The 25551-nt window shown below is 43.2% G+C and overlaps 1 long non-coding RNA gene across 1 annotated transcript; it reads right to left on the reverse strand.

Annotated features, from left to right (window-relative positions):
• Positions 1 to 276: 276 nt before the first annotated feature.
• On the reverse strand, positions 277 to 25149 carry LOC121828167 (uncharacterized). Its single transcript, XR_013050228.1, has 3 exons — positions 25071 to 25149; positions 24927 to 24958; positions 277 to 1986 (listed from the first exon to the last, which is right to left on the reverse strand). It is a non-coding gene; the product is annotated as an uncharacterized LOC121828167 (long non-coding RNA).
• Positions 25150 to 25551: the final 402 nt, after the last annotated feature.

A 25551-nucleotide genomic window follows, 5' to 3' on the forward strand; every position in this document is an offset into this window, starting at 1 on the left:
TCCTCCTCCCTTCCTCCCTCCTTTCCTTCCTTCCTCCCTTCCTTCACTTCCGTCCTCCCTCCCTTCCTCTCTTCCTTCCTCTCTTCCTTCCCTCCTTCCTTCCTTTCCTTCTTCCTCCCTTCCTTTTTTCTTATAGCACAGGGTCTCTTTCTGTGTGTAGTTGCTCTAGTTTTCCTGGAACTCTTATGTAGACGAGGCTGGCCTCAAACTCACGGGGATCCACTTGCCTCTGCCTCCCAAAAACTGACATTAAAGGCATGTGCCACTACCCCCAGCACAGTTTTCATTTTTATTTATTCAGTGCTGAGGATGCTGTGCTCTCTTCTGTAACTACTTCCTGCTGAAATTAGGGGATCCTTGTCAAGGCCCAGGGAGGCCAGAATGCTAGTCAAAGGTGGGGAGGGAATTCAGGCAATGAAGCATTCATCAGAAGCATCTGGTTCACTGACTCAACTGAAGAGTCAGGGAGAAATCACATCAGCTGGACTGGTTCACATCAGCTTTCAGCAAGTCTGGGGCTCACAGTTGTTTGGAGCAGGTTGTAGTCAGCAGCTGATTCCTGGATGGTGTCTGTCAGTGGAAACTGCTGAGACAGATATGGACTAGGAATAGAAGTTAACATTTAGGAACATAAAGGAAAATGTTACATTTGGAACCCTCAGGCCCATAGTTCTGGTAGTTAGGGGAAGGGAGGAGTCCTAAGACCAGGGGAGAGAGAGAGAGAGAGAGGGAGAGAGAGAGAGAGAGAGAGAGAGAGAGAGAGAGAGAGAGAGAGAGAGAGAGAGAAATCTCATCCTCAGGGATAGATAGGTGGGGAAACTTAGACTGTAATTATCTGGAGTCCATTTGACCTGTGAGAGATGGATTCAAGTCTTACAACTCCCTTGACTCCCTGAAATTTACATGAATTTTTAGTTTACAAAAAAGAGATAAAAGTTTTAGATATATTAGCATTACCACTATTGTAATCCATACTGAATCCACATTGCAAAAAAACCAGGTAACAGGTGTCTGTAAAACAGCTGGAGTAGACACACACCTTTGAGTCCTAGCAAAAGCTATAGATTTGGGTTAAAAAAGCATAGACATTTTTTCCTCTGTCCAAAGAGCCAGACATATAGATTAGACAAAGATGATTTTAGCCTGATGAGAAGCACCTTTAAGTCTATACTTAGAAGACAACCAAAGGAAATTTAGAATCTTGAGCTTGTGACTATAATAGATAGCAATCAGTGTTCTACTAGCTTATCAGAACTCCATTTATCAGTGCTAAATCTCTGGACTTTTGAGATCTTATACTAACAATAGCATAGAAGAAGAAAGAGGTCTGAAACATTTCCCAGTTTTTCACGTACCTTAAATCACTTTCTTATACCTTTTCAACTTTCATTTACACAGCTTAAGTAATTTTCATAGTCCCTCAGAACTTATCTTTCGCATCCTCAGACCTTTATACATCTACATATACTTTAACCCTTTTTCTTTGCATCTAATCATTTCCCAGAGACAGGAGTGGTTATCACTGAGCAGTCATTGCAAAGTAAGTTCTTTAAAAAAAAAAGAACAGTAAAAAGTTACCTCTGAAACCTGTTTACCCTTTAATAAGAAACATGTTAGCAAGACAAACCTGTGTGTCTTTCTCAGCAGGAGACCTAGTAGCTCTAGAAAAAAGCAAGACCTGATTTTTGTATATGAAATGAACTAACAAGGTGGCTGCAGCCTTGAGGAAGAAACTGGTTGCCTGGTGTTGAGCTAACAAAGCTATAATTAGCCTAAACATCAATACCATCAGAGATCTGAGAAGCATAAATTATAGCAGGAAGTATAATCCAAATGGCCTATGTATGGAGTAAAATGGCAGAGACTATCCATAGTCCATACCTAGACAGTCATCCAGATCCCTGTGGTCTCCATGGCGTTGGGGGCAGAGGTTTCAGGACAGCATTAGTCTTCAGCAGCCAGGCCCAGAAGATCTGAGAGGCTTTCCTGTGGAGGCAGAATATGGGGAACTGAGCTTATTTTGTTTCTGCAAAGGAGGCAATCACCTCTGCAGTGTCCTATTTGTCGACAGTTTTGGTGGGGTTCTGGTGGCAGGTGAGGCATTGGGGCATTTTCCCCAGTGGTTCAAGTCACCACAAGCAGGTAGAGTGGTTATCATGCCCCATCATCTTCTCTGGAGACCTTGGGGTTACTGCTAGGAGTTGGGGGTCTCTGCCATAGTATGATTTTTCCATTAAACATTTTAAATGCCACATTCAACAGACCTCTGACAAGTTTGAGGACCATTATCTATTAAGTATATCTGAGCTAAACAAACTTTGCTTGTTTTCAGTTACTTGTTTTAGGCTTAACCTTGAAAACATATATGGGAGACTAATTAAAGCTTTTTCCTATAATTAACTACATCAATACTTAACAAGACTACAAGTATCATTCTGAACATATTAAAGAATTTGATCCTTTAGGAGGTGACTGACCATTAGCTTGCATGTGTTAATTTTATCTAACAGTTTACAACTCTAAGCTTTTTATAAGATTAGGATTTTATAGCTTTATCTCTGTTAAGTTTGAGTCTTAAAAATATAAAACAATATCTGAATTGAAGCACCTTTTAGTATCAAAATAAAACTTTAATCATGAATGTAGTCTGTGGGAGACTGGCAGCTTTACTTTTCTAGTCCTCACATAGTGCACCACTGTAGAAGATCACATTTTCTTATGTGACTCAGTTTAACAAAACAGCCAAAGCTTAACAAAGTTAGCAAAGACAAAGGAGGCTAGACATACATTCTTAGCCTGAGGAGACCTTAAGTAAGGAGGCACGGTCTCTGAGACAGTTGTTCTTTACCTTCCTAACACTGTGACCTTTTACATAGTTCCCCATGGTGTGGTGACCCCCAACCATAAATCATCCTCGTTGCTGTTTCATAACTGCGCTTTTGCCTTTGGTTGGTTGCAATGTGAACACCGACATGCAAATGGTCCCAGGCTACCCTGTGAAAGGGTCTTTTGACCCAAAGGGTCCTGATCCGCAGGTCGAGGACCACTGCTCCAAGCTCTTTGCCAAACATTTGCAAACCTCAGCTAGTACCACCTGGGTGACTCTTGTGTTCCAAAGTTTGCCTGCCAACTCAAGGTATATTCTTGCATATGAACGCATGAAGGTGCAACTTTAATATCTTATTAGACAAGCATTGTTTTTAAATCCTATCTTTCATAAACCTTGTTTTCGGGACAGAAATTATCATATAAAAATCCACCCTAATCCAAAATATCTTGGAGTCCTGGTATTGCCTCCTTGGTTGGGCCACACCATGTAGTCACCTTTAATCAAGATGGTGGTGACGTCACATGACATCCGTTTTCTCCAAGCCTAACAAAAACAGTTGCCATCTGTGTGACTGCCTAAAGATGGCAGCAAGGCACAGGTTGCTTATATCTCAAAATAGAATCATGTCACATAGTTTCTTTAAGATTACTTATGCATAGATTTTTTAATTATCAACCCTATGTTACAAGCCATCCCAATTAAATGCTTTCTTTATAAGAGAAATGCCTTTTCACAGCAATAGAACACCCTCACTAGGACACCTGCCCATAAGATAAGCCATGGCAGTGGTGGTGGCCGGCAGCTGGCAGCAGCAGAGGCAGCAAAAATACAACCAAGAAAACACAGAACACGGAAAGCTCACATTCCAGATGGGGATCCCACAGAACAAACAGACTATGGTTCAGTGGAGTCCTCTGTAGATGCTTGTTACTCTTTTCAGCATGGAAGTTCACCCTGATACTCCTGGAACTGAAGGCAGCTTGGAGCCTTGGACCATCTCAAGGCACATGCCTCCTGAAGCAGTCTCTCAGCTGAGGTTCCAAAGTGAAGCTAAGGCTTTAGAATTTGGGTGGCTGGTCTGAATCTTGCTGTGGTTCCCAGAGTGTCAATACCACCAGTGGAGATAAGACTACTACCACAATTTAAAGCCAGATTTGCAGCAAGCTTTAATTAAATACTGGCCAGGTTGATGGACTCTGGCCAGTCCATCTCTGGGTTTCCAGACAATGGCCACAAGTCATGCCTTGCAGGGGCTTAAAAAAAGTAAAACTCATAATTCACTATAATTCACCGCATTTCCCTTCAGGTCCAGTCAGGGGCAAGCATATATCCTGATGAATTTCCTGCCTCTGAACCCCCTGCCCACATGTGATCAAGCACGTCTGGTGTAGAAGTCAAACAAACTTGTTTAGGGGAATAAAAATGTGTGGCTTGTTATCTCCCATAAACAACAGCCTCCAACACCTCAGGAAGTATCTGTCCCTGGGCAAGGGGCTCACAGGTTAGAGGCATTTTTGTTTCATGAATCTTTTAGGAACAGTAATTAAAACTTAAAATGTAACTTTGGCTCTCACAGATCTTGTCAAGTCACCCAGGAGGACTACCTTGATGTGTCCCCACACCCAGCTCTTTGAAAACTTATTTTTAAATTTCATCTATTATTATTGTGAGTATGTATGATGTGTGTGAGTGTGGCATGCGTGCCGTGAGTGGAGGTCAGACGACAACTTTTGGAGTTAGTTCCCTCCTTCCATGGTGGGTTCCTGGAGTCACACTCACATCATCCGCTGAGCCAGATCCACGGCTGGTCATTGTGTGGGAATGGTCATGGATAATGGCGAGTAACTCAGTCTCCAACCTTGACTCCTCCTGGGAGGCTGAGGATGACACCGGACATTTATTTCAACTTTCTGATGGAGGCCTGGGCTTTCTGGAAATCATGCCCCATTCTGAGACTCCAGATGCCTGGCCAGGAGTGGCCAAGAGACACTCCTAATACTCCCAAGTGCTTATGGTTTTATTTTTCTGCCAGGAACCAGGGACAGAGACAAAATATCTCCTCTTATCATAGATGGAGAAGGGAATGTTCTGTTTTACTGTGGAACTTCAATGAATAAGTGTAGAAAGAAGCCAAGCATGGGAGGCATGTCCCCCACTCGGGGCTGAGGCAGAAAGAGCTACTAGTTTTAGGTCAAGCCGGAGTTACATAGTAAGTTTGAGGTCAGGCAGGGCTATACAGCAACACCTTGTGTCAAAAGAAAACAACCAAATACACAAAACAAATTAATTAGTTTAATTAAAAATTGTGAACTCATTTCCTTTTTAATGAAATTTTCATTTTAAAAAGTGGTTTGCAGAATACTACATATAACATAATATCTGTTTAACATTTATAGAATTTCAGAATATTATACAGTGTTATTGTGTGTATCAAAAAATAGGTAAAACATTTACAAAAAGCATATCCATGCCAAGTTTAGGGTCATGGTTTTCCTTGGGAAGGGAGGGTGATAAATGGAGTGGAAAGGCTTTAACTCCCAGAGCTTCATTTCCTAGGAAAAATGACCGAAGAAGATTAGTTTTTCAAAGAACTAGCTAAAGTGTGCCTGCTGAATTCTATGTGGTTCTTGGTAATCTTCCATGTGCCGTGGTTGCTTCATGTTTAAAATGTTAGAGTTGGGGCCAGAGAGATGTCTCAGTGGTGAAGAGGGCTTACTGCTCTTGCAGAGGATCTGAGTTTGATTCCTAGCTACCACATGGGAGGCTCACAACTACCTGTAACTCCAACTCCAGGGTGTTCTGACATCTCTGGCCTCCATACACACACACACACACACACACACACACACACACAATTTAAGATAACAATAAAAATAGTTAGAGATGTTTGCCTCATGTGACTAAGGCTGCCAGTGACTCTTGCTGATACCATGGAGCCTTGGTTACTCACGCAGTCTCCCGGAAGTTGACATGTGACTATGGAGTTCATTAGTATACCTGAGGGCACCTGATATTGACATGATTGCATTCATTGGCATATCAAAGGGCATCTCTTCAGAGGTTGCTTTCTCATGGTTGCCAGGTAGAACAGTAACAGCCCAAGATTCATAGTCAATTGTCCATGACTGTTGCTAAGCTAAAAAGGGCCAAAGGAAGCCAGAGGACACACACGTGTCCCAATCAAACTTGCAGTCGATGTTCAGCCTACTGTAAGCCAGTGTTAACCCCTTCAACAGTCCAGACAGGATGGAAACGTGGGCAGTGCTCTCAGCTAAGTTCTGTTTTCATTTTGTGCATTTTAACTGTAGTAACAAAGTATGGAAACAAGGGATTTCAAGAATGAGACAGACAGACACACGGGCATGCAGACACACAGAGTTACATAGTCACAGACAAACACAAGAGTACACGCACATGAGTTGGGAGGACAATAGTGAGAGCTAGTGAGACAAAAGAGTGAAGGAAACACAGTCAGGATTTAGGATGTGCAAATCTGGGGGCATGGAGCAGGCCTCTGTGGTGTTGGACTACTGACTGCTTTGTCTATTTCAACCCTCTCCAAATTATTTTCATTTAATTTTCAAGTGAATATAATAAGCACAGCAGCAAATTCAATGTGAGATAAAAGGTTTTTTGTTATTAAGGAAGATATGAATGCCAGCTAGTTCTTTTCATATAGCCACCCTGGGCTGTGGATCGGAACCCAGGTATGAGTACTCGTGAGTGTGCATGCGTGTGTGTGTGTGTGTGTGTGTGTGTGTGTGTGTGTGTGTGTGTGAGAGAGAGAGAGAGAGAGAGAGAGAGAGAGAGAGAGAGAGAGAGAGAGAGAATTAGAAAGAGGACTATGACAGGTAGAAAGAGATCTTAGGGGAGGGGAAAGTGGTGGGTAAAGAAAGATAAACAGCGGTAGGTAAAAAATGTAAGGTTAAAGATGGTTTTGGGGATGGAGAACAGAAGCCAAGGGGTGGGGCAGGATGGGGAGAGGGGGATGGATGTCAGGTCTCAGAACTTGAAACAAATGGCTGAGACCCTGAAACAAATGGCTAAGGTGCCTATTTAAGGTATCAAACTGGACCTGGCTACCAGGTTCTCCCAGCATCCCTTAGTCCCTACCTGTTACAGGGTATGGCTGGCATACCCCACCCCTACCCATTTCTCCAGCCCAGGGGCTGGGCTGCCCTTCCCTATATAATCCAGCCAGTCTCTTGGCCCAGGCTACCCGTCTTGGTTGGCAGCTCCTCCTTCTCCCCTCCCCCTCTTCTCACATGGTTCAGGCTCATGTCCACTCTGGACTCTCCCAGATGTCTCTGCCCCCTATTCTCACATGGTTCAGGGTCATGTCCACTCTGGACTCTCCCAGATGTCTCTGCCCCCTATTCTCACATGGTTCAGGGTCATGTCCACTCTGGACTCTCCCAGATGTCTCTGCCCCCTCTTCTCACATGGTTCAGGGTCATGTCCACTCTGGACTCTCCCAGATGTCTCTGCCTCTGGCTATGCTCTCCCTTTTATCTTCAACAAACCTTCTCCTCCACCATATCTAGGTACAGTCACGTCCTTTTTTTTGTTTTCATTCAATGACTAAGAGCAAAGTATGTATAAAAATGTCATAATGAAACATACTACTTTGTATGCTGGGTTAAAGATTAATTTTTAAAAAGAAAAATCAATTTAATAATTTTCTGTCATTATGAACATTTTCAGATATTCACAAAAGTAAAGCCACTAGTATAATGGATTGTTCAGATTTTTTAAATTATTTCAGCATTCTGGCTTTGTTTTATTAGCATTTATTTGGGAAAAAATCTAAATCTAAGACCTCTTGAGAATTCATCTCACATATTTATAACTCTTATTTTTAATTGAGCTGTTGAATAGCTGGTTAACAAAGCACAGGATATCTCAGGAAATGTCTTGTGAGGTGCAAAGCATAGCAATTAATCTTTTCTTTCTAATCAAAGAAAGCAGCAGGGTCCAAGTTATATCAATTATGCTTAGAAATGGGATTTTTTTTTTTTTTAAATCAAAAACCATGGAAGCAATTTTGAGTTCTTCAGGCCCTGACTTCTCCTTCCCTTCCTCTTGGACTCCCCGTGAGCAGCTGGGTACCTCTCAGCCCTCCCTTGTCCCTGGCGTGACCCGGCAGAAGGTAACTCACACTTGTTAACTCTGCAAGGAGCCGGCAGGCCTCTGGGACTTAATTAACAGGAACTGCTCACCTGACAGCAGGCTCCTGCCCTGTCCGTCTGCCTCAAGAACTTCCAGTCCTTTACATGCTACCGCAGCCGCTTCTGTTAATACGTTAGGACTGCAGGTCTCCGTTTTTATAAATACATTGGGAGCCGGGCACAGTGACTGGTGCCTCTAAACACAACTTCCTGAGAGGGCAGAGCAAGAGGATACCCCGAATGCAAGAACTCAGGCTGCGCGCGGAGTGTGGCGCGCTGCTCTGGGTCCTCCTAAGGCACGGCATCGGTCTTCTTTGTAGCCAGGAGTCTCCAAGGTGCCCGTGCTGATCATAATAATCACACCCGTGAGTGTGCCCTGTGTTCCTGCTGCAGCTTGACCTTGTCTCTTAAAAAAAAAAAAAAAAGTATTATGGGGTGTGGCATGGTAATGCATGACTTTAGTCCCAGCACTAAGGGGACAGAGGCAGGTGGGTCTCTGTAAGTTCAAGGCCAGCCTGGTGTACACAGTGAGGTTTTTAAAAAGTCGTAACAATTTTGTTGCTGTTGTCTGTCATGTCTCTTTGAGACAGGGTCTCACTCACATAGCCCAGGCTAGCTCACAATGTAGTTGAGAGAGGCTGGCTCCATGAGACTGTCTCAAACAAAACAAACAAACAAACAAACAAACAAAAGAAAAACACAAAACAAAGAAACTTTATCAACTGATTTACAATCAGAGGCCTTGAAATTTTGAAATTTCTTTAAAAAAAAATGATTTTGTCATTGGAATGGCACTCCTGTGAAACTTTTCAGTTATCTGCAAGCATGTACCTTCTCTGAAAATACCTGTTTGAAGCTAGCATAAGTTTCTGTTTAATGAACGTACTGTACTTGACACACTATTCTCCTAAAACTGGATTTATATTATTTCTAACTTTCTTATGTAAGACTCTTTCTATGATGAATTCACAAATACAGAATTAAACTGTTAAATTTTTTTTTGTTTTTGTTTTTTTGTTTTGTTGTTGTTGTTTTTCGAGACAGGGTTTCTCTGTGCAGTTTTGGTGCCTGTCCTGGATTTTGCTCTGTAGACCAGGCTGGCCTCGAACTCGCAGAGATCCACCTGTCTCTGCCTCCTGAGCACTGGGATTAAAGGTGTGTGACACCACCACCGGCTAAACCGTTAAAATTTTACACATCTTATACTGTCAAAAAAAATGGTTTTACTGTATGAATTCAATACACAGCTCCCAATAGAAATCTACAAGAAGACTCATTATCTGTACTTTAATCAACGCTGAGCTTGGGTAATCTCAATACTCAGGAGGATTAATAGTTGGAGACTAGCCTGGTCTCCTGGATTACCTGGCCTAGTCCTGATTTAAAACAAACAAACAAAAAACAAAAACAAAACAGAACAAGATAAAATAAAACACTGGCCAGGTAGGTGGTGGTAGCGAATGCCTTTAATCCCCGCACCAGCACTTGGGTGGCAGAGGCAGGCAGATGTCTGTGAGTTCAAGGCCAGCCTGATCTACAGAGCGAGTTCTAGGACAGCCAGAACTACATAGAGAAACCTTGTCTCAAAAAAAAAAAAAAAAAGAAAGAAAAAAAGAAAGAAAGAAAAAAAAAAAAAAAGCACTGGGCATCTTATTCCCTGGGATTGTCACTGTAGGGTTGTTTGATAACTTTTGACATGTTTACCAGGTCACACACTGAATAACTTTCCTGTTCTCAGGAGGAAGGAGGAACTAGAGACTGACAAATTAAATTGCATTTACCCATTAGAAAAAGATCTTTAATAAATGATCTTGTTTTCCTCAACCTTTCTTCCCCCTTCTTTCCTTCCTTCCTGCCTGCCTGCCAGCTTGGCTGGCCTACCTTCCTGCCTCTTGGCTGTCTCTCATCTCTCCCTCTCTTTTTGATTAAAAAAAAAATTTCATGTTTATTTTGGAAAAATTTTAAAGAGAACAGAAACAAAGCCCTTTCCTGGCAACGATAACCAAGTGTGTCTCACGGTGTAAAGAGAACTCAGAGATGCAAAAATAAGGTCTAATCTGTTCTGGAAAGCTCTGGAATAAAGAGCCCACAGTGGCGCTAGTCTGTCCATGGTGACATATTCCCAAGTGGTTCACTAACCTGTGAGGCTTTCTCAGGACAACTGTTTACTTCAGAAGTGACCACGTTTTATAGGGCAGCATTATACATTGTCTAGATACACACAACTAAAAATACTTGTGCATTATGTTGGAACTATCCTTTGGAATGGAGTCACACTATTGGTTGACACTGCTCAGACCCTCTAAAAAGGGTTTCCTCTCTTAGAACAATGTATCACAGCATGGTGTTTGTAGTAACAGTTGTTCTTGCAGTAGTTTTAGACTAGTGTTAATTGTGTATTGGTGGTTAACTGATATGTTCTGGAACACTCAGATACAGTTAGTGCACACTTTCTGGTTATATTTATATCCAACATCATCAAAAATGTCTTATTCTTTTTTAATTATTTAAATTACATTGTAAATTAATGGTAGTCATGCAGAAGTCTCATGTGAACTACATTAAATACTAGCACTCTTCTTGGGATCTTTTTGGTTTTGTTCTTAAAGCAGAGTCAGGCTGTCTTGGAACTCACTGGGTAGCTCAGGCTGGCCTCAAGCTCATTGCAATTCTCCAGCCTCAGACTCCCAAGTCCTGGGATTACAAGAATGAGCCACCATACTAATATGAGAAATCCACGGATGTCTAGGAAGAAGACTTATGAAGGGATGAGATAGGGATCACACACTCACCAGCACTAAATGAACTGATACCGTTACCTTCCAGGGGAAGACGGGGAAAGCTCCAGAGCGGGCCGCTGACCTGTGGGTCGGGAAGCCTTCCACATCTAAGAGAGCTCCGGACCCTCCTTTCTCTTCCCTTTGAAGAGGTCACATAGGCGGACAAGGAGCACCACCTCTATGCGGCCAGGTAGCCCAAAGTCACTGGCTGAGGGCTTATCCACTACACCATACCTGGCTACTTTTCTTGATCTCTTACTGTAGATTACAATCACTAATTTGGTTTATAAGAAGCAGGGGGCTTGGCAGTGTGGTGGCACACACGCTTAGTCCCAGCACTCCAGAGGCAGAGGCAGGCATATTTCCGAGTTCCAGCCAGCCTGGTCTACAGAGCAAGTTCCAGGACAGTCAGGACTACATAGAGAAACTCTGTCTTGAAAAACAAACAAACAAAATAAAAATAAAAACAAGGGGATCTTTTTGTCGGGCAGCGGTGGCGCACACCTTTAATCCCAGCACTCGGGAGACAGAGACAGGTGGATCTCTGTGAGTTTGAGGCCAGCCTGGTCTACAGAGTGAGATCCAGGACAGGCACCAAAAGAAACCCTGTCTTGAAAAACCAAAATAAATAAATAAACAAATAAATAAATAAAATCTATCACCCATAGCTAGGAAACAGTTACGTAAAAAAAGGAAAGAAAACCAGACCTGGTGGCGCACGCCGTTAATGTCAGAGCTCGGGAGACAGAGGCAGGCAGAGATCTGTGAGTTCCAGGCCGGCCTGGGCCAGGGCAGCAAAGAGACACCCTGTAATTCTTTAATTGTAGTTTAATTTAAGTATTCTTAAATTACAGGGTATTCTGTTTTTCTCTTCATGTATTCATATGCCAGCGAACAAAAGATATACAAGACTCAAACAAATGTTTAGATTGTTGCCAAGTGGGTTATCCCTACCATCATCACCACCACCACCACCACCACCACCACCACCACCACCACCACCACCACCCACACCTTTTGTTTTTGTTGTGGTTGTTTTGAGACAGGATCTCCTGGAGCCTGGACTGGCCCTGATCTTCATGCCTTCACCTTCCTAAGGGCTTGAGCCAGGCAGCACAGCTCAAACTGAGTTTTCTGTGTTAGAGAACTTATGAAAATACTCCATGTTTCTTTGAAGAAACTGTATCTAGACATTAGACACTGTACTCAAGTCAACAAACTTGTCACTCAGAGGTAAGGCCACCTCAGTGCCAATGTCATTGTTCTTTGGAGCCTGAAAAACACACACACACACACACACATACACACACAAACACACACACACACACACACACAAGTATAAACAAAACAGTGATACATTTGCCTTTTAAATAGACTTTTAGAATTCAACACCACACCACTGTGTTTCCATGTGCATATTTGAGTGGGTGCCAAGTTGTTATGAGAAATGAATCACAAGACAAAGCTCAGCTGAAAGCTTTTGCACAAATTTGAAATCCAGAGTTTGCTCTCCAAGCCAAACGCTGGAGGTACCATGCCCATAGAAGACAGCTCACCAGCAGGGTGGCATCTCTTGGTCCGAGAGGGCAAAAAGGTTCCCATCTCCAAACAGACTTGGGAGTCTACGTACTTATTTCAGGAGCCTCACACACGCACGCGATCATGACTTCAGGAATACAAATAGTTAATGAGTTACTGGAAGAAGTTAAACAGCCGTGTAGAATAGCCAGCCTGCGGTCATGTTCCACGGTCCAATTCAGCGTGACGCCCAGGGAAGTAAAGGGCGGCTTGCAACTGTTCTCGTGTTCGGCAATAAACGCATTGCAGCCTGCTGCAAACAGTGAGCTTTAAAAACAAGTGATGATGCTTTTTAAGTTACAATGCCTGTGTTTGTGGAGGCAGTTTGGTGGACAACGAAGCAGATTATTAGTTTGGTAACCACATAACCTTACCGAAAAGTGACTTTGTCACCCCACACATTCAGACAGTGTCTTCACCAACATCGTTTAGGATGCTAGCCAACTTTCACCTTTCTGTTAGGTGAAACATATGATGTCTTGAATTCACAAACACATTCATTTTTAGGTACACATCTACTACTGAACTACACCCCATCATATTTAAAATTCCTACTATGTGTCAAGCATCTTGTTAGGCATGGGTATTTAAAAAACAAAACAGACATTCAACAAACAGACACACACATTCAACATTATTCTTAAGTACAACAACACTGTTCTCTTTGGTAGGGCCTATACTCAGAAATCTCACTTTTCTGTTTTTATTTGTCTACACATTTTTTTTTTTACAGTACTGAGAATGGAAGCCAGGGCTTCTTACCCACTAAGCCAGTGACTGACCAGTGCACTACACCAGCAGCCCTCTTTTCGAGGCCTCACTAAACGGCCCTGTCTGGCCTTGAACTCACTTTGTAGCCCAGATTGGCCTTGACCTTTTCATCCTTTTGCCTCAACCTCCCAAACAGCCAGGACCACAGGCCTGTACTCCAGGTCCAGCTAGATATCTTAGGTGGTTAGTAGTGTCAGTCCTTAGCAATCAGGCCTGTAAACTGCAAAAAAAAAAAAAAAAAAAAAAAAAAAAAGGTTCATTTTGCCAGAAAAGCACACATAACTGATTCCATAAGCAGCCTTTGCTCAATAGAAATAGAAAATGTCTTTTCCTAACTCAAATTCTACTCTTTCTGCTCTACCTAATCCCACTGGGCCACTTTTTAAGGGCATCTTGGACAAATCCCAAGGATTTCCAATCATACTGAGTTATTTAAAATTCAGCCTAGTTTGACCTACTTCTCTGCCCACACGAGTGCACCTCCCCCACAGGATGTTGGGGAGCTGGTGGCCCCAGGGACTGCAAAGGAGTAGGAAAAGGGTTCTTTCCCTCCTGGTCAGCGATCTTGCCAGAGAAGTACTTCAAGATCTTCAAGAGCAGGAGGAGACTCCGGTGGTGTTGACCATGGACTCCTTCGCTAGTCTCCGGGAAGTCATTAAGATTTTATTATCTGCCATTGTCAGCCAAACTCTCAATGGCATACCTCCTGAGTGCATTCAGAATAAACATTTCGCAATGTGTAGCAAGTGGCAGCCTGTTTATAACGCTATAACATTATTCATTAAAAAAAAAAAACTTAGGGGCTGAGGGTGTGGCTCTGTGCAGACTGTGTACTTACCACACAAAGTCCAGGAGTCAATCTGAGCACCAAACACAGGATAAAAAAATATTTATGGGTTACCTAGGCTGCATCAGACATTGCACTGGTGGGTGAAAACGATGCGTTTGGGGCTGTGGAGAAGGCTCAGAGAAAAGAGGAACTTCACACTAGGCCTGGTGACCTGAGTTCAGATTCCAGAACGCGCATGGTAGAGAGTGAGCGCTGTTTGCTGCAGCTTGTCCTCTGACATCTGCACGATCTGGCATGCGCACAAGTGCGTGTGCAGGGGCACACGCACCCTCGTTAAACAAACAAACAAACAAATGCAGACACATTAGATAAGGAAATAAACAAATGTATAGAAATGTAGGTTTCATTCGGCTATGTCCCTCTTTAAATTTTGGAGTGGGGCCTCACTATGCTGTCCAAGCTTGCCTTGAGCTGTGGGTTCAAACAATCTCCTACCCAGTCACCAGTCCAGATAGCAGCTACATCCTGCTGACTGTATCGTTTAAAGTTAAAACATGAGGAGGTAGTACAGACAGTATTTCCTTTTTATGGATGGGGAAACAACCTAATAGCAAACGTTATTGAGTAGAGACTGTTATTGAGACCCTGTTAAGGGAGTTACATGTTCTACTTAATTTAGGCGATGCTCTGATAAAGGAGTCAGTCATGCAAATGGTCATAATGTGGCTCCTCTTTATGTCCCTGATGAGCTGATCTCCAGTTCTGATTCAGAAGGTCACTGAGAGTCCCAGCTGGGGGCTCGGAGCCATGGTGTGCATGTAGTCAATAACACTCACGTTCACTTACGAAGTGGTCAAGAGAAGCTGGGCCTGATGCCAGCACCTGGGAGGTGGCAGATGGAGTTTCAGAAACTCAAGGCTACTCAGTGAGTGAGTCCAGTAAACCTGGAGTCAAAACTTGTCATGGAAAAAGGGGTGGCGAGTGGAGAAGACTTAAGAAGCTTTGCTTTCAGCCAAAAGAACCTAATGGACATGCACAGTGTCCCGACAAGGAGAGAACTGTTTTCTTCAATGCACACACGAAACATCCTCTAAGAGAGGGCTAATGTTCAGTGACAAACAAGACTTCACAGTTTTCAGATGACTCCCCTCACCACAGCAGCATGGAACTGGAGGACTCTAGAAAATCGGCCAATGTTTGGAAGTTAACTAACATGCTAAGGAACAAGCAACCAGAGACGAAATCAAACGAGTAACACAATGCGGAGACACAATCTACTGCAGGCAGATGGACGCAGGGCCACAGGGCGCGTGTCAGTCAGAGAAGCGATCTCAGATGTCTAAACACTTGTGTGTCAGCGCCGAGGGTTGAATTAGCAAGCTAACGTTACACTGAAAGGAGCTAGAAAGAGAACGGACTACAGTCAGAGTGAAGGAGTCAGCAGCGATGGTCGGAGCAGCTGCAAATGAAACAGAGCCTGGAGGCATGGCTCGGTGATGAAGAGCACACACTGCTCTGTCAGAGGACCAGAGTTCAGTTCTCAGCACCCACATCTGACAACTCACCTCTAGCACCCACACATCTGTCTGTCTGTCTCGTCTGTCTCTCTCTCACTCATGTGTGAGCACGCACACACGCATAGACACACACACACACACACACACACACACACACACACACACACACTCATGTGCAAAGTAAATAAATAAAATAGAAACAAAACAGCCGTGGAGGTGGCTTCTCAGGTACAAGCCTGAGCTCTGCAAGCCTGAGGACTGGAGTTCGATCCCCGGAATCCACAACAGAAGCAGAGAATAAACTCCTGAAAGTTGTCCTCTGACTTCCATACAAGCATGTCCTGGTATATAAGCAACCATACCCACATACAAATGTCTTACACACACACACACACACACACACACACACACACACACACACACACACATTCACACACTCACACACACAAACTGTGTGCGCTAAAATTTAAAAAAAAAAAAGAAAACTCTAAAAATAAATCAATGACACAAAAAGACAAACCCTTAGTAGATTGAAGGAAACAAACAACAAAGAAGAGCTGGCAAGATGGCCAACAGATAAAGGGCCTGTCACCAAGCCTGACCAACTGTGTTCAGCTCTGAGAAGTACCTCTCCACATGCAGCACCTATTTTTTCACCATTTGACAGTACATTAGAACGCTCTGTTATTTGGCTTTTTCTGTCCCTCTGTATTGTTTTCTTATCTCTTGAATCTTTATTTCTTCCACCTGAAGATCTAAACATCATCCACCTTTTATGTATTGGTTTCCAATATACATGGTTTTGGGTCAAGAACATGTACAGTCTCTCTGAGCACTATCCCAGAGAGGTAGGAATGGGTAGAAACTCCTGATTTTTTCTAGAATAATTCATCTTTGCTACATATATGTTAAAAATCCCCTAGGCTGGTCCTTAAATAAGACACTTGATGTGAGTCATCAGCAGAGGTCTGTTATATTTGGAAGAGATCTGCAGTCAGTCTTCTAATTAGGAATAGCGGCTATCCAGCCACGTGGGGTTAGTGCACAGGCGCAATGAAAGAATGGTGTCTCACTGGAGTCCAAAGAGATGGAATCCGGTGTTTCCCCGTGGCTAATGGCCTGACACCGCACAAGAGTGAATTAAGTAGCATAGTAGGTCCGGCCACTGGCACTTTGTCTTGCTGTGTGCTAAGCGCTCATGAGCAGCCCTATCGGAGCCTTTGACAGTCTGCTACGTAGTAGTTAACTAGACATGGTGACAGTTCGTCTTGCGAGTCTACAATTAATAGGGTTACACTCTGCTCATCTTAATTAAAAACAGCAGCCCTAGGATCTCATTTAACTCTTTATGATCTGCAGAGTTTTCTTTCATGTGTCTGTAGACTCCTCCCAAACAAAAAAACAATGACCCTCCTGCATCTACTCTGGTTTCGGGTGACATTGCAGGTATCATGATAAGCTACCAGGCTTCTGGTCACTCCTCCTCCTTTGCTATTGTGCTCTTTTGGGTCGTGTTACTGGTAGCTTGAAAGCACAATGGGAAGGAAAGAAGAGTAACATGAGCCATTTAATCCATTACAAAGGGCCAGAGAAAGCAGGCCCTATAGATGGAAGTTTCTCCGGTCTGCTCGCCCTGAGGTCCAGACAAACTCTCCCAACTATGGTCCTGCAGTCACTTATAAAATAATCACTCAGAGGCTTAATTGCAAACTGTATGGTCTATGACTTCAGCTTCTTGCTAGCTAGCTCTTTATTAACCCATTCCTGTTAATCCATATGTTGCCACATGGCCATGGCTTTACCCGGTCTGCTGGCATCTTGTTGCTCCTTGGGTGGTGGGTTGGTGTCTCTCTCAACTCCACCCTTCTTCTCTCTGTATCTCTGCTTGGATTTCCTGCCCGGCTGTAAGCTTTCTTGCCATTGGCCAATGCGGCTTTATTTATTATCCAATGGGAGCCACACATATTTACAGAATACAGAAAGACATCCCACAGCAAGGCCTTAGATATTGTCTGTACCCTTCTACCTGTTGCCTTTACCCCACTAGCATCTGAGAAAGGCAGGAACTCAGGTCCAGCCTTTGAGTCCCTTCCCTGAATGAAGATTCAGACATTGCAATGGTCCCCTTGGGCTGGATGAAAATGCCTTTTACCACTGCCCGCTACATAGTAGTAACAGCACAACATTGCTGATTCAAGCTCTATGGATCACTTGACTTAAGACAAAAACTCAGTAAGTTCTTAAAACCCACTTGGAGATCTGGGGATGTGGCTCAGTCGGAGGCTGCCTTTCTAGCCCACCAAAACCCTGGGTTCAACCTGAGGCACCACATAATCTATGTGTGGTGGCTCACTCCTGCAATTCCAGTCCTTGGCAGGTGGAGGCAGGAGGATCAGAAATTCCCCACTACACAGCGCCAACATAGATGTCCATAAGACTGTGTCTAAAAACCAACAGATGAGAGAGCCAGGCGTGGTGGCTCATGCCTGTAATCCTGGTACTCAAGGCTAAGGCTGACTGATGAGTATGGATTTCAGGCCAGTCCAGGCTACCCTGCAAGTACCAGGCCAGCCAGGGCCACATAAGCAAGACGTTGTCTCTAAATGACAACAAATCACAAAACCAAAATCAGACCAAAACCTAACAAAAACCAACCCCAAAGTTGTTGTTTAGCCTAGTTATTATTCTAAAGATTTGACACATTGACCGTGTGTGTGTGTGTGTGTGTGTGTGTGTGTGTGTGTGTGTGTTGGTGTGTGAGATGTGTGACTGTGTGAGAGTGTGTGACTGTGTGTGTGAAAGTGTTCGACTCGTGTGTGTGTGTGTGTGTGTGTGTGTGTGTGTGTGTGTGAGTGTGTGTGCTTATGCGTTTTGATGTTAAACTGTGTCTTTCCACACAACAACCAAGCACACCTGAATGAAGACCACCATTGTTGTCTGGACGTTGAAATCTTAATCCACCTTGTTGTCACTGCACTACTGACCAGGCTCCTGAGGTGAACAGACGAAGTAAACTCAGTTCCATAGCAGGACAATGACAAAGATTCTCAGCGAGCACAGGGGTCTTCTGGAACAAAGCAGAGCAATGGCTGGGGCTTGAGAGAGCAGCCCTGTCCATGGGCTTTGCATGGTGGTGGACACTCAGCCATAGGGCATTCACCCTAGGGAGCAGGCACATACATACACAATTTCTCTGAAACCTTTCTTCAAAATATCAAAATGGTGCAAGCACTCGTTTGGAGAACCAAGTAGACATAAGAATGGAGACACATTAAGTTTTAAGTGATATATTTGCTACTGTTGTATATAAAACTAAGATGAAAATTAATCTGTACTTGAACTTTTAATCACTATTTTTTGTTAATTGGTTTTTAAATTTTTAATTTTTTTTCTGAGATATGATCTCCCGTAAGCCTGCCTTGAACTCACCATGTTGCTGAGAATGGTCTTAAACTCCTGACCCCCATGTTCTGGGATTACAGGTCTGTGTCGCCATGACTAGATTATCACTGGCATTTAAATGACAACAGTAAGGACTGCTAAGCTAAATTTATTAAATTCTCTGAAAAACAATTTTATTTGAAATATATTAGAAATATCTGAAAAATGACTATTCTTGAATAATGCACACTCCTTCCCCTGATTTAAAGTATTATCTATAGTGAGCCAAGTATAAAGATATCTATTGTCCCATCAGGAGATCGAGGCAGTGCAGCACGATCCTAGCATTCGCTGAGCACCGTCCTAGCGTGTGCAGAGTCACAGCTTCAGCTGGAGAGGACTCCAGGTAAGAGCACTGGCTGCTCCAGCAGGAGACCTGTTCTCTGCAGCTCACAACCTGCTGTAACTTCAGTTCCGGATCCCATGCCCTCTTCTGACCTTCCCTGACACCAGACACACACGTAATGCACAGACATACAGATGGGCAAAGTGCTTATATATAGAAATTAAAAATGAATAAATCTTAGAAAACAAAACCAGAAAAGCTTGCCCCCATATATTTAATTTATTATTGTTTGTTTTTTGAGTCAGGCTTCCTCCTGCTGCCACTTCTCAAGTGCTGGAGTTGCAGGCACATCTCAGCACGCAGAGCCCCCTGCGGATTTATGTGATGTAATCGGGGGACAGTTTATTCCTCTTTGTTCTGCCAATCCACAATTATAACTTGGACATGCAGGCACTGCTTAGGGTCATGGACGGGAGAGCGGAAAACGGTAGACTCTGTTCTCAGGGGGCAATCTGATAGGAGAAGATTTATCCTTTGATGCTCGATGCTGAGAATATGAGGGAGAGACAAGACGGGACCTGCGTGGCCCAGCCTGCCCTCCAGGGAAGCGGTATTAGCACGTAGGACTGTGCACGCCAGCGGTCCTCACAGGGGCTGTCTCAAGTGTGGGGTGTGCAGACAGAGGCAGCAGGATGCCTCAGGCAGTCTTCATGTTGTTCAGCGGAGCAGGTGCAGCCTGTGTAGCCAAGGCTTCTTCCTCTCTTTTGTTTTTGCTTCTCACGGATTGCTTGGTGTTGCAGATGTTTTGAATTCCTGAGTTCTCAGTTTTGTGACAATGGCAAACCTTCATGTTCTCTGAGGCATATGGGAATAGTTTTTATTTTAAGCATTTTTTTGGCTTTTTCCCCCCACTTAAAATTAAATTTTGGGGGTTAGCATACAAAGAAATGGGTATCATTCCAGAATCTTCATGCATATGTGTTATTTCGTGGTGTTTAATTTGTTCCCCTCCCCCACTCCCCAGCCTGTATCCTCTGCCCCGCCCCCTCTGCCCCGCCCCCTTTCTCCCTCAGCCGCTCTTTTGCTTTGATGCCATAGGAATCCAATTACTCTCTCTCTTTCTCCTTCCCTTATCTCTTCTTTCCATCTTATGATCTTCCAGTTTACACACACACACACACACACACACACACACACACACACACACACACGAGAAAACACAGACTATGTCTCATTCTGGCTTATTTTGCTTAACACAATGATCTCCAGTTCTATGTTTTTCTTCAAATATTACAATTTCATTTTTCATAAGAGCTAAGCAAAATGGGTTGTGTATGTCCCCATATTTTCTTCACTCATTTGTCTTTTTGTCCCTATTTATTTATTTATTTATTTGGAGACAGGACCTCACTTTGTAGCTCTGGCTGTCCTGGAACTTACTATGAGACAGGCTCTTCCTTGAACTCACAAAGATCTTCTATTTGTCTTTTGATGGCCATCTAGGCTGGTTCCACTTCTCAGTATTGAGATTAGCTCAGCAATAAACACGGATATGTGAGTGCCTCTGTGGTATGTTGATTCAGAATCCTCTGGGTAATAACCAATTAAACATGTTTTCAGTTGAGTAGATGATCCAGCTGTTAGACATGCCTGCATAATTTTATTTCACAGAGTATTTTCCTCAGTAGATGCTTTATGTTGTTTCTATGGGAATGAAATCAGGCTCCATTATAATAAAAATATTTATCACTGGAGCCTCTAGGTTTACTTGGTCATCCATTCCTTCCCTCATACAGAGTGCTTATTATATAACAAGCTATAAATACTCTCTCTCATCTCTTATATGTGGTACAATTGTTATGACTTAACAGCACAATGTAGGCGTCACAAGGCAGGTATTTAAAGATGTTTTAACATGTGTAAAGGCAAAAAATGGGGGTCAGCAATATGGTTCAGCAGGCAAAGGTACTTGCTAAAAGTCTTTATGAATGGAGTTCCAATCCTAGGATCCACACGGGAGAAGGAGAGGACAGACGTCTACAAATTGTCCTCTGCTATGAGCAATTTTTCCCTCACAAAATAAATGTGATGTAATAAAACAATTCAAAGCAAGACACCAGGATTATAGGTAACTCATAAAGTGTTTGCCCAGGGTGCACCTGAGCTTGCCCCTGACCGCAGCAGCAGCAGCAGCAGCAGCAGCAACAATTGAGAAAGAAAATAAAAGGGAGAAATAAGTTTGCCACAGAAGAACCAGAATAAGCCTCATGACGGACATTGCTGGAGCATCAGTCCTTGAAGTGAGATTGAATGAGTGAGATTTCAAGGAACAGATGAGGAGGTGATGATTCCAAGAACTGGGAGACCTATGCCATGCTACACACAGGAAGCAACTAGTGTGAAATGGATGCTTCCAAGTGATGTATGTTTTGACAACTGTCTTACAAGATGCTACACAGTTTTACTGACACACTGGAACTAAGACCAGCCCAAAGGTAAGTGGGCTAGCCACCAAAGCACTCAGTATAATCTACAGGGGATCAGACAATACAATCCTTGGGGAAGGCTGTCCTTGCATCGGGCTGGCAGAGTTTCAAGAGCTAACTAGCCTGGCTTACAGGTTGATTAGCATCTTTTATGTCATGGCTGCTATTTTAAGCAGTGGAAATGTGGCAATAGATAAGATAAGCTGTACCTTTTTTCTCCTGGGGCCAACTTTCTAGTACAAAAGATAAACTTGCAGGAGGTAAACACACCGACTCCACGTGAGGAGGCAGAGGCAGAGAGACAGGCAGAGAGACAGGGGGATAACGGCAAGTTCAAGATCAGCGCCCCCCCTCCCCCAAGCTAGGGCTACATAACAAGACTGGCTCAAACAAACCAACCGACCGACCCCATGGATTTCTGTGATGGAAGCAGTGGGAACAGCATCTGGGAACGAGTTGTGTATAAGGCCTTCCTGATGAGCTGAGCAGATGCGACCAAGAAACCAGCAGGCAGAAATCATGAGGGAAAAACCAAAACCCACACCAAGCTGAAAGAAAAGGCAGAGACATGAGTTTGCCAACTGAGTTTTAGTTCATGAATGTATCACTTCTTTTTTCATTCATTTATTGAAAGACACCTTGATTGCTTTCCAATTTATGCATAAAAGTTCCTATACACACTCATAATCCGGTTATGTGGATATAACTTTCCACCTCATTTAGGTAAGTATCAAGGAGTAATTGGCGGCATTCCATCTTTAATGGACACATGATGCCTGTCCCACCAGCATTTGGTCTTTTCAGTCTTTTGAATTTTAGCCGAATCTCACTGTTTAAAGTTACAATCCTCAGTGACGAGGATGCTGCACATACTCTCAGCAGATGCTTGCTTGCAGTCCGTGTAACTTCTTGGTAAGTGTTGACTATGCTCCCCTGCACATTCTAAAGAATGAGTTTTTTCTAGATGTGGTTGCACGGTTTAAATCCCAGCACTCAGGAGCCAGAGGCCAATGGATCTCAGTGAGTTCCATGCTAGCTTGGTCTACCTAGTGAATTCCAGGCCAGTTAGAGAGAGAGAGAGAGAGAGAGAGAGAGAGAGAGAGAGAGAGAGAGAGAGAGAGAGAGAGAGAGGGGTGAATGGGTTTGTTTTCTATAGAGTTTGCTGGGAATCTGAAAACTGCATCTGTGACCTCACATGTGCTAGGCAAGTGCTCTATCATCACTGTAGTCCATTCCCAGCCCTCTATGGAGTTTAAAGACTACACAGTGTATTTTGGAGACAAGTATCTTATTAGATATACCTTTTGTATATATTTTCTCTTAGTCTGAGACTTACCTTTTCACTGTCTTAATGAGATTTTTAGAGTAAAAGTTTTCAGTTGTTATGGAGTACAACATAACAATATTTCATGAATTGTGCTTTTGAGGAATAGGTTTTTTTCATGGATTCTGATTTTGATTTCTTACATCTAAAATGTTATGGTCAATCCCAAACATAGGTAGATTTTCTGCTCTGTTACTTTCTAAGAGCACATATGTGCACATGCATATGCTCGTACATGTGCACACACAGACACATACACAGACATGTACACACATGAATGTACACACACAGACCTGTGCTCATACAGGTGCATACACACACATGCACATAGATAGGCACGTACACAGACATGTATACACACAGACATGTGCAAACACACTTATATTCTCTAGTGCTGGGGATCAACCCAAGGCCTCACACAATCTATTACAAATCTTGTCTTATGTGTCCTCTTTAGATCTATGATCCAGTCAGTTAATTTTTGTGAGGGTTGTTAAGTCTGTATCTAGATTCCTTTCTACAGAGACAAGCCCAGTTGCCCGTCACTGGCCACTGGAGAGATGACCCTTTGTCTGTTAAGCACCTTGGCTCTTTGTCTGTCTTCAGGTAACTGAACCACACAGTTCTGTTTCTCCACTCTGATTTCATTTCTCTATCTGCTTAACAATACCACACTCTCTCAGTTACTATTACCATACAGGAAATCTTGCAGCTGTATACTGTCTGTCTTTTAACTTTTCTAAAAAAAAAAAAAAAATGTTCTTTTGGCTGTTGGTCTCCTATCTTTGCATCTAGCTGGGCAATTGTTTCAGTTTTAAAAAAGATTTATTTTAAATTGTATTTGTATACTTCTGTGCCTGTGACTGCAGCGCTCACAGAGGCCAGAAGAGGGTGTCAGTCCCCTGGATCTGCAGTTGTGAGCCATCTGCTGTGGGTGCTGGGACCTGAACTTAAGTCCTCTGTGGAGATCCTCCACAAAAGCAGCATGGCCTCTTAACCTGAGCCTTCTCTCCAGCCCTGGCAATTAGTTTCTTGATATTTATAAAATAACTTATTGAGATTTTGATAGGAAGTGCATTGTATCTCTAGATGTAAGTCAGTAAGAATTGGTCTTCGGCTGGATGTGGTGGCACACACCTTTAATTCCAGCACTCAGGAGGCAGAGGAGGCAGAAGCAGGAAGATCTCTGTGAGTTCGAGGCCAGCCTGATCTCAAAAGAATTTTTTTTTTTTTTTTTAAATCGGTTCTCATATAGCCCATGTAGCTGAGGCTGTCTTTGAATTCCTGATCCCTCTTCATCTCCTCCCAAGCCCTGGGATTACAGGCGTGTGTGCCAGAATTTTAAAATATTTTTTAAAGTTTTATTTTTAATTGTTAAATTGTTGATAATTGTTTTAGTTATAAAGATTTTCCATATAATTCTTAAAATGTCATGGTTTAATAAAACATCCAAGAGTTACTACTTAAAACATGGACTATTAGTGTGTTCTTTTTTATCAACTAGATAGAATGCAAAATCTAGTGTTTCCTGTAATACTTTTCCCCCTTTCTCGGGAGTGCATCTGTGAGTGCGTGCATGTGTGTTTGCGTGCGTGCGTTTGTGCGTGCGTGCGTGCGTGTGCGTGTGTGTGTGTGTGTGTGTGTGTGTGTGTAATAGGATACTGAAAACAGGGCCTTCCATAGTGATTTTTAAAACAACATACCTGGCCGGGCAGCCCTGGCACAACGCTTTTAATCCCAGCACTCAGGAGGCAGAGACAGGCGGGTCTCTGTGAGTTCAAGGCCAGCCTGGTCTACAGAGCGAGATCCAGGACAGGCACCAAAATTACACAGAGAGAAACTCTGTTTTGAAAAAAAAAAAAAAAAAATCCCAAAAAACCCAAAAACAACCCCCCCCAAAACAACAAAACAAAACAAAGCAAACAACCCCCCCCCCCAAAAAAAACCCAACATACCTGTCTGGAAAATGTTCAATAAACTGATTATGCTGCAAAAATGCAAAAGTGGATTTCCTTTTAGGAAGTTTATCATTATCCCTGATGCATTTGTTTTGTGACTTACAAAGGTAAGTAGGCTCATTCAGAACAATGAGAACATACATGTATCCCAGTAGATGATAAAACATTTTGACCATTCACGAACAAATGTGTTCCCTTTGTTCTCAGCCCCAGGGAAGCCAGAAGCCTGGGTGAAACTCGCCTCCATTGTTTCCGTCATAAAAGGAAACTGGGGAAGTGCAGACCGTTGTAGATGATGCGGTTTCCGACTAGGACATTCCTCTAACAGGCAGCGAGAGGCGTTTCCAACAGACACTGGAGGGTTCACGTAGCCCCGCCCAGTCCCAGGGCCCACTGTGACTTATCCCCCACAGTCGTCTATTTTTCTTTCCATCACTCTCCCAGCCTCTACCTTGTTTTTACAGGCTGTGAGTAATTCTCAGCAAGGTCAAGTATCCGACCCTTAAAATGAGTGTTGCAGTTGTCTTACCCTATTTGATGGCTAAGTAGCCCTGGCAGACCTGGAACTCACTATATAGCTCAGGCTGGCTTCGAACTCGTGGCAATCCTCCTGCCTGAGCCT

Source organism: Peromyscus maniculatus, chromosome 3 (genome assembly GCF_049852395.1).
Source record: "Peromyscus maniculatus bairdii isolate BWxNUB_F1_BW_parent chromosome 3, HU_Pman_BW_mat_3.1, whole genome shotgun sequence".
NCBI classification, from domain to species: Eukaryota; Metazoa; Chordata; class Mammalia; order Rodentia; family Cricetidae; genus Peromyscus; species Peromyscus maniculatus.